Raw genomic sequence first — 7,975 nt, forward strand, 5'->3', positions numbered from 1 at the left:
AATCAGCAAGAAACAATTGCTTTTTTCCTTTTCTTAACAATATCTTTCAAAAGCCTGGGTATGACCATATGCAGTGCTGTTAAAATCTTCCAACAAGATGTTAATGAATGCATGTCACTTTTCAAGAACACCCCCCAGTAGTACTACACAGGCTGTTCATACCCCAGACTGCAGTGAGTATGAGTGACAAGTAACCTCCTCCTAGATCCTTACATTACCTCCTGTCAGGATTCGGAGAACATTTTGCTGCTTACCAAAACAACATGTTCATAAGTGACCACAGATATAGAAAGAAAGTCACACTTTAACAGTGGATGGTGACGGCCCTTCATGGCCACATGTAAATGGACTTTTGTCTGTCTACCTGATCTTTCACACTTGGATCTGGAAAAAAAAAGGGGGGAGGGGGGGATTCCCGGGGAAGGTGGGCATGACTAAAGTGTTTGGGATTATCCACAACATCCACTAATAACAGACAACTTGCACGGCTTTAGGAGTCCATTCACACCAGGTGTGGTGGGACTGCGTTGGGTGGCTATTCCAGAGCAGTCCCACCACACTTGCATTGCAAGACAAGGCAAAATGCCTCATCTCACACCATTGCACCGTGGTGGTTTACGCTGAAAAAAAAAAAAAGTCCAGTGCACAGTACTCCCCCTCCCCCCCATTGCAGCAATGGTCATTGCATGCGACTGATAATACTCAATTAAATGTCACTATGCGACAATTCAATAAAGTAAACAAAAAGGGGAGAAAGAAGTGTGATGCACTGGAATCAGCACATCAACACTGTACTAGCCAGACGGACCGCACCACACACTAGCCACTGCTTTGCAATGCAGAGGGCGCTGTGAACGAGCCCTAAACACACATTAACCACCTTAATGCTGGTAGGTTTCTTCAGTTCCAAATAACTGGAAAAAAATAAAATCACCTTGGGGTTCCTGGGGTCATTTTGGGGGTGTTTGTACTGTCCTGGCATTATTATATTTAAACAAATCTGCAGTTATTACATACCACTAAAATAAAGCTCTAGCAGTCTCAAAAGAATATAGAAAATTTGTTTATCACAACCAAGTACAGTATTTCTCAAAATATCACAGTACTGAAAAGGTTAAAAAAACAGCCTAGTAATGATGGTAGATGTAACTTGCCCAAAGATGTGCTTAAAGCCCTTTCCGCAATTGACAAATAGATGAATGTGCTCCTGATTAAAGCAGCCAACAGAGAGTGTGTGTGTGTGTGTGTGTGTGTGTGTGTGTGTGTGTGTGTGTAAGCCACTGGTTGAATTAAAAAAAAAAGACCACACTTTGATTTTTCCCCATCCATACAATCGATGTGAATGACTAAGGCCCCCTTTCACACGTGCGGACCGTATGTCCGCTTTTTCATCCATCTATTTGCGGATGAAAAGGGACATACATTGGTCCCTATGTGATTGCGGGTGTCAGCGGATAAACATCAGTAATGATCCGCCTCCGTGTGTCTGTCAGCTCAGCGGGGATCGCTCCGTATATCCCCGCTGAGCCGGCGGCTGACAGGGCGGTCCCTGCACACTGTGCAGGGACCGCCCTGTCTTTTCTCCGCTCTCCCCAATGGGGGAATCGGATGAACACGGACCGTATGTCCGTGTTCATCTGATCCGATCCGCAGACGGAAGAAAAAAATAGGGTTTTCTTCCGTCCGCAAAATCAGATCTTTGCGGAGACGGGTGATTACGGGTGTCAGCGGATGTTTATCTGCTGACACCCGCAATCACATAGGGACCAATGTATGTCCCCATTTCATCCGCAAACGGATGGATGAAAAAGCAGACATACGGTCCGCACATCTGATCAGCGCTGCCGCCTATGCTGACAAGGCAAGGAAAATACGACAGACTGGTTGTACAGAAATTGATCAGTAGATTGACTTCTGTACAACCAGCCCACCCATACATGGATTGAACTTCAGCCAGTCCCTGCTGATCATACAAATCATCTGAAGTATGAACACAGTCAACTCTACAATTTCACATATAAAGACAACATTCATGGCAGCAGATATTGCTATCTGAATCTTAGACAACCAGCATCTGCAAGAATTCAAGCACACTAAACATTGAAATAAATTTGACAATTCAGTTTGGTGAGAAACAGACTCATAATATTGCCTGAAAATAAAAGCAGAAGCTTGAAATACTTTGCATGAATAACAAACAACATTAGACATACAGAACAAATATTACAAAACACGTTTTATGTGGAAAGCATTCTTATCACTGAAAACAATGTATACAGATGAAAATGTTGTACAATATGACTTGAGTCATTTAAGGACACGAGCACACTTCTGAATCTTCGTTCAAAGTTTGGTGCATTTTTGATGTGGTATCATTTTATAAAAAATAAAAAAAACAACACACACACAAACATACCACACTAGAACTCAATGTGAACTGTGACTAACTGTTCTACACATAGAGGGTTATTTACGAAAGGCAAATCCACTTTGCACTGAAAGTGCAGTCGCTCTAGATCCGAAGGAGACATGCAAGAAAAATAAAAACCAGCATTTTAGCTTGCACATGATTGGATCATAAAATCAGCAGAGCTTCCCCTCATTTCAGATCTACCCCTCAGATCTACAGCAACTGCACTTGTAGTGCAAAGTGGATTTGCCTTTCGTAAATAATTCCTATAGAGTGGTGAACAAAACTACTGCCAGACAAGAATAATCTAAGAGCAAGATACTGATATAAAATAATAAACTGAAATCAAATGGTACAAATGAGAGCTGATGATGCCACATACAAGGTCATAAACATAACAGCCACAAGGCCATTCAAAATACTCTGCTTATTTTTTTGACCCAAACAACATTAATCTTTTGCCTGCCAGCAATGATAATGAAGAAGTAATGTGGATCAGGAAACCAGAAGTGTCCTGCCTCCTGTTTACCTCTCCATCTCACACGGCTGAGTAACAATACCAGGCAGAAGAAATGTTTTCAGTGACATCAGCACAAACTGCCACAGCAAGCTGTTTCTAGTCTCCAGAGATTTCCAACTCCCAATCTGGTGCACACCTACCTGCTGCTCTTCATGTGCTGTCACTCCTCTCTCAAATAGCAGATACTTGTAAGCATCTCCAGGGGCCTGAACTGCACCGGGAACATATCCTTAGCAACAGCTGAGCCCTAAACTCTACCCAGCACACATTCTCAACAAGGGCACATGTACAAGCATCTCTGGGGCCATAAACACAACAAGGGTCACTCAGCAATACCCATTGATAAAGATGAGCTCTGCCACCCCAGCCTGCTAGGTAGGTTTAGGGCTCAGCTACTAAGCAGTTAGGAATCTACAATTGCTCAGATGTCCAATCTTAGGGCTACATGGGCCATTAAATCTCCTTTCTATGGAGAGAATTGATATCAGATGGGCAATTCTGCAGCTCAAGGAAAATCGCCAGTGACAGGATCGCTAAAGAGGCCACTTGTCTGTCCCTGTGCAATCTCCCCCTCTGAAGCCAGATGCAGCGATCGCTTAAAGTATAACTAAAAGCAAAAACCTTTTTTTTTTTTTTTTTTTAGTCTTAGATATGTGCAGAGGGTTTATAACAGTCAGTTTTTATTGCCATCTGTGTCCCCATTAGGGAGCTACAACCCTTCCCATTTGTCCTTTTTACCATTAATCCAAAAGAAACTGGCTCAGTGGGTGGCCTCCCACCGCACATACCTCAATTGAAAAACTGAAGGCGCTAGGCTAAAATGTCAGGGAACAGTGGTTGCATCCAATCAGAAACAGCCACTTAGACAGCTTGAAGGCTGGCTGTCAAAATACAATAGCTGCAGCGGGCGATTCATCCATCTGCATTGTAAAGTGGGGACGGATTGCTTTGTAGAATCTGTGGGTTAAACAGAAAAGATCTATATGCCCAGCTTTAGCTACTTCAAATAACAGCCAGCAGCAGAGTCAATGGGGTTGATTTACTAAAGGCAAATCCACTCTGCACTATAAGTGCACTTGGAAGTGCAGTCTATGTAGCTCGCTGTAGATCTGAGGGGAAGCTCTGCTGATTTTATCATCCAATCATGTGCAAGCAAAAATGCTGTCCTTGGATGTCCCCCTCAGATCTACAGCGGCTGCACTTCCAAGTGCACTTGTAGTGCAAAGTGGATTTATCTTTAGTAAATAACCCCCACTGTCTATCAGCCTACAATTATTGGTTATCAAACTTGCTGAGCACCAAAATGAATGTGATGCTAATGAGATCACCGCCAACAAGCAGTTAAAGGCTCAGTCCACATTTGGGAACAAGTTTCACCCTTAGGGAATGTTTTATGTTACACACTTATTCCCCAACCCACCCTCAAACTGCCCCCTACTTACCTGAACTGTACTTCTCCCTGTAGAATTCCAGCGATTTTTGAAAATTCTGTGTGGCTGCGTGTGGCATCACCCATTCACAGATGTATTTACAAGGTTCTGTGAATGGAAAGACTACCGTTTTCTACTAAACACTTTCTCCTGTAAATGCAATCTCATTTTTTTTTAAATTATATTAACTTACCTTGTCCCAGGAGTGAAGACACCCTCTGATTTGTTCCTGTGATGACACAAAGGCCAAGTGTGTCCTGTGTCAGACCACCTAGATGCAGGGTTCCCCACTATATAAAAGTACTATGCCAATTGTTGGAGGAGGTCGTCTGCAGTAACAAAGCTCCTTAGCAAACCAGAAGGTGACCACACTAAATTATTTGCAGTGAATTCACAGCAGCTTTGTCACCCTGTGAAAGGAAGGGCATTTAACTGGCAGGATCACTACGGTATGTATTTAATAAAGAAATTAAAATGCTGGCGGTACAGGAAATATGTACTTTTATTCACATTAGGACTGATGGATTTTCATGCTTGGTTATACAATAGTTGTTCTTTTTCCAAGTAGTACAAAGATGTCATCACCCCAGACATAAGCTGCCTACACCTTACAATCTCATTACCTACATAAAGAATACCAATTGTTCAATGCAGTAACCCAGAACAACCAAACAGAAGTCACTTCAGTACTGATTGGTTGCTATGGGATACAGCACCCAGTAATAAGAACTGAATAAAGCAGACCGGTCTGGTCTAGTGTAACAGAATATGTCCAGATCATGGCCCTAGATATTAGACACAGTATTCAGCAAAGTGTTTACAGGCTCTGGGGAGATCCGCCTGTTGTGGACAGTGTGCACAGCGATCAGATAAGGAAGGCGAGGACAAGCCTAAGATGCTCTGCCTTTGGTGGGCGGTCTGCATAGTGACCAGTCATGGAAAGTGTTGAAAGTAAACAAGATCAGACATGGAAAGTAAACACAGGCCCCAATACAGCTCTGCCGCTTGTGGCCAGCATGCACAGTGATCAGGTAGGGAAGGGAATACAGGCCCTGGAAAGCTCTGCAAGTTGTAGACCAAGGGGACAGTGTTCTGTTTGGCCTGTTTCACAGGGGCCTCAGCTTGTTTGTGTAAACAGCAAGCTTTGTTGAAGCTTTTAAACTACCATTCAGCTAGTTTGTAAAATGTTGAACACAGTATCTAATGGGAGGGCTGATGTCTGCTTTAAACATGCTGATGCTAGAAGAATTTCTTGAAGCTTGTTGCAAGCCTTCTAGCAGCTTGCCTAAAGTGGTAAGCAACCCTCCCATTAGGTTCTGTGTTTAACATTTACAAACTGGAGCTGAGTGGTGCTTCAAAGCTTACTGATCGCTCTGCAAATGCTTTGGCAAAGCTTGCTCTTTGACAAGCTGGAAGTCAGTGTGAAACGGGCTGTAAGGAAGGCGAACCCAGGCCCTGGCATGCTCTGCACAGTGATCAGGCCCCAGGGAGCGCTGCCTGTTGTGGGCAGTGTTTACAGTGATCAGGTTAGGAAGATACACAGGCCCCAGGGAGCGCTGCCTGTTGTGAACAGTGTTTACAGTGATCATGTTAGGAAGATACACAGGCCCCAGGGAGCGCTTCCTGTTGTGGACAGTGTTTACAGTGATCAGGTTAGGAAGATACACAGGCCCCAGGGAGCGCTGCCTGTTGTGGACAGTGTTTACAGTGATCAGGTTAGGAAGATAGACCCAGGCCCCAGGGAGCGCTGCCTGCTGTGGACAGTGTTTACAGTGATCAGGTTAGGAAGATACACAGGCCCCAGGGAGCGCTGCCTGTTGTGGACAGTGTGTGAAGTGATTAGATGGGGGAATGTAAACACAGGCCTGTAGAGTTCTGTCTGTTGCAGTCACAGAGTTACAGTAGGTAAGGTGAGTACACGCCCCAGGGGGAGCTGTGCCTGTTGCAGTCAGTGTGCACAATGTTGAGGTATGTAAGGTAAGTCCAGGCCTGTCAGTTGCGGACAGTGTTGGGGTAGAGAAGGTAATTCAAGGCCTGCCAGTTGCGGTCAGTGTGTACAGTGTTGGGGTAGGTAAGGTAAGTCCAGGCTTGCCAGTTGTGGACAGTGTTGGGGTAAGGAAGGTAAGTCCAGGCTTGCCAGTTGCGGACAGTGTTGGGGTAAGGAAGGTAAGTCCAGGCTTGCCAGTTGTGGACAGTGTTGGGGTAAGGAAGGTAAGTCCAGGCTTGCCAGTTGCGGACAGTGTTGGGGTAAGGAAGGTAAATCCAGGCCTGTCAGTTGCGGACAGTGTTGGGGTAAGGAAGGTAAGTCCAGGCTTGCCAGTTGTGGACAGTGTTGGGGTAGGTTAGGGAAGTCCAGGCCTGCCAGTTGCAGTCAGTGTGCACAGTGTTGGCGTATGTAAGGTAAGTCCAGGCCTGTCAGTGTGCACAGTGTTGGGGTATGTAAGGTAAGTCCAGGCCTGTCAGTGTGCACAGTGTTGGGGTATGTAAGGTAAGTCCAGGCCTGTCAGTGTGCACAGTGTTGGGGTATGTAAGGTAAGTCCAGGCCTGTCAGTGTGCACAGTGTTGGGGTATGTAAGGTAAGTCCAGGCCTGTCAGTGTGCACAGTGTTGGGGTATGTAAGGTAAGTCCAGGCCTGTCAGTTGTGGACAATGTAGGGAAGGTAAGTCCAGGCCTGCCAGTTACGGTCAGTGTTGGGGTAAGGGAGGTGAAGAGAAGCCAGCAGGCCTGTAGCGGTAGGTGAGGTAAGTATAGGCCCGGGTAGTCCCCGCTTTCCCCCCTCACACACCTTCTTACCTGGATCCTGTGGTCTATCTCCTCCTCAGCCGCTCGTCCTTCGCCTCCCCCTTCCCTCCTGTGCAGTGGAGCAGTCCGCAGGCCCCACCATCCGCTTACCTCGGGCCGCTCATAGACTCCTGTAGGCGGTAATCACCGAGAGCCGGGGGATGGAGACACCGGGACCCCCCCTCCCCGGTACAGAACAGATGGGGCGGGGGAGACTACCGTGCATCACCTACCAGCCGCGCACTCGGCCACAACATACCGCACTCCCCCTAACAAACGCGCAGCCTCAGAGAGCTAAGCTACAGTAATAAAGATACCACGTGGACCTGTGAACAAAGAAAGACATAGCCTTCTAGTGGTACGACCAATCCACACAGCCGACAGATAGGGGGCCTTCACCGAGCCAGCTACTGCGACCAATCAGAGTGTGTCTTCCATCACTGTGGGGTCCCTCAGTCCTCCTGAGCTGGTCAGATGTATGACCTCTGTAATCAGTGGACTCTACTTGGTATTGGTAAAGGCAGTGCCAGTTGAAAAGAGCATAGTGGGGGGCAAAGGATGGCTGGGTTTAAATTAAAAACATAGTTCACCTTAACCAAAAAGCAGCATATGCAGATACATGGTGCTTGTAGATAAAAAAGCAAACTAAAATTGAGTAATGCCCTTGCTATAGGTGTGTGCCAATTGTGTACCTCATGAAGCCTGTCTAAAAAACTTGTGTAGCACCCTGGTGTTAAGGCAGGGTTGCTAACACATTTGGTTTGCTAGGTGGTAATTATCCTGGCTGATTGTTAGAAAATCCACTGATTTCCCCCTAATTCTGGAATTGGTGCA

The 7,975-nt window shown here is 45.9% G+C and overlaps 1 protein-coding gene across 3 annotated transcripts in view; it reads right to left on the bottom strand.

Moving 5' to 3' along the window:
* Positions 1 to 7,451, bottom strand: part of RNF44 (ring finger protein 44) — a 76,885-nt gene extending 69,434 nt beyond the window's left edge. Inside the window, exon 1 of one of the 3 annotated variants that reach the window (XM_040344387.1) lies at positions 7,154 to 7,451. The gene's annotated coding sequence lies outside the window, so the exon portion shown is untranslated. Of the gene's footprint in view, positions 1 to 7,145 lie in introns of all 3 variants that reach the window. The other 2 variants (XM_040344390.1, XM_040344393.1) reach the window with 2 other exon arrangements.
* Positions 7,452 to 7,975: the final 524 nt, after the last annotated feature.

The sequence above is a fragment of the Rana temporaria genome, chromosome 3 (assembly GCF_905171775.1).
Source record: "Rana temporaria chromosome 3, aRanTem1.1, whole genome shotgun sequence".
In the NCBI taxonomy this organism is placed as follows: Eukaryota; Metazoa; Chordata; class Amphibia; order Anura; family Ranidae; genus Rana; species Rana temporaria.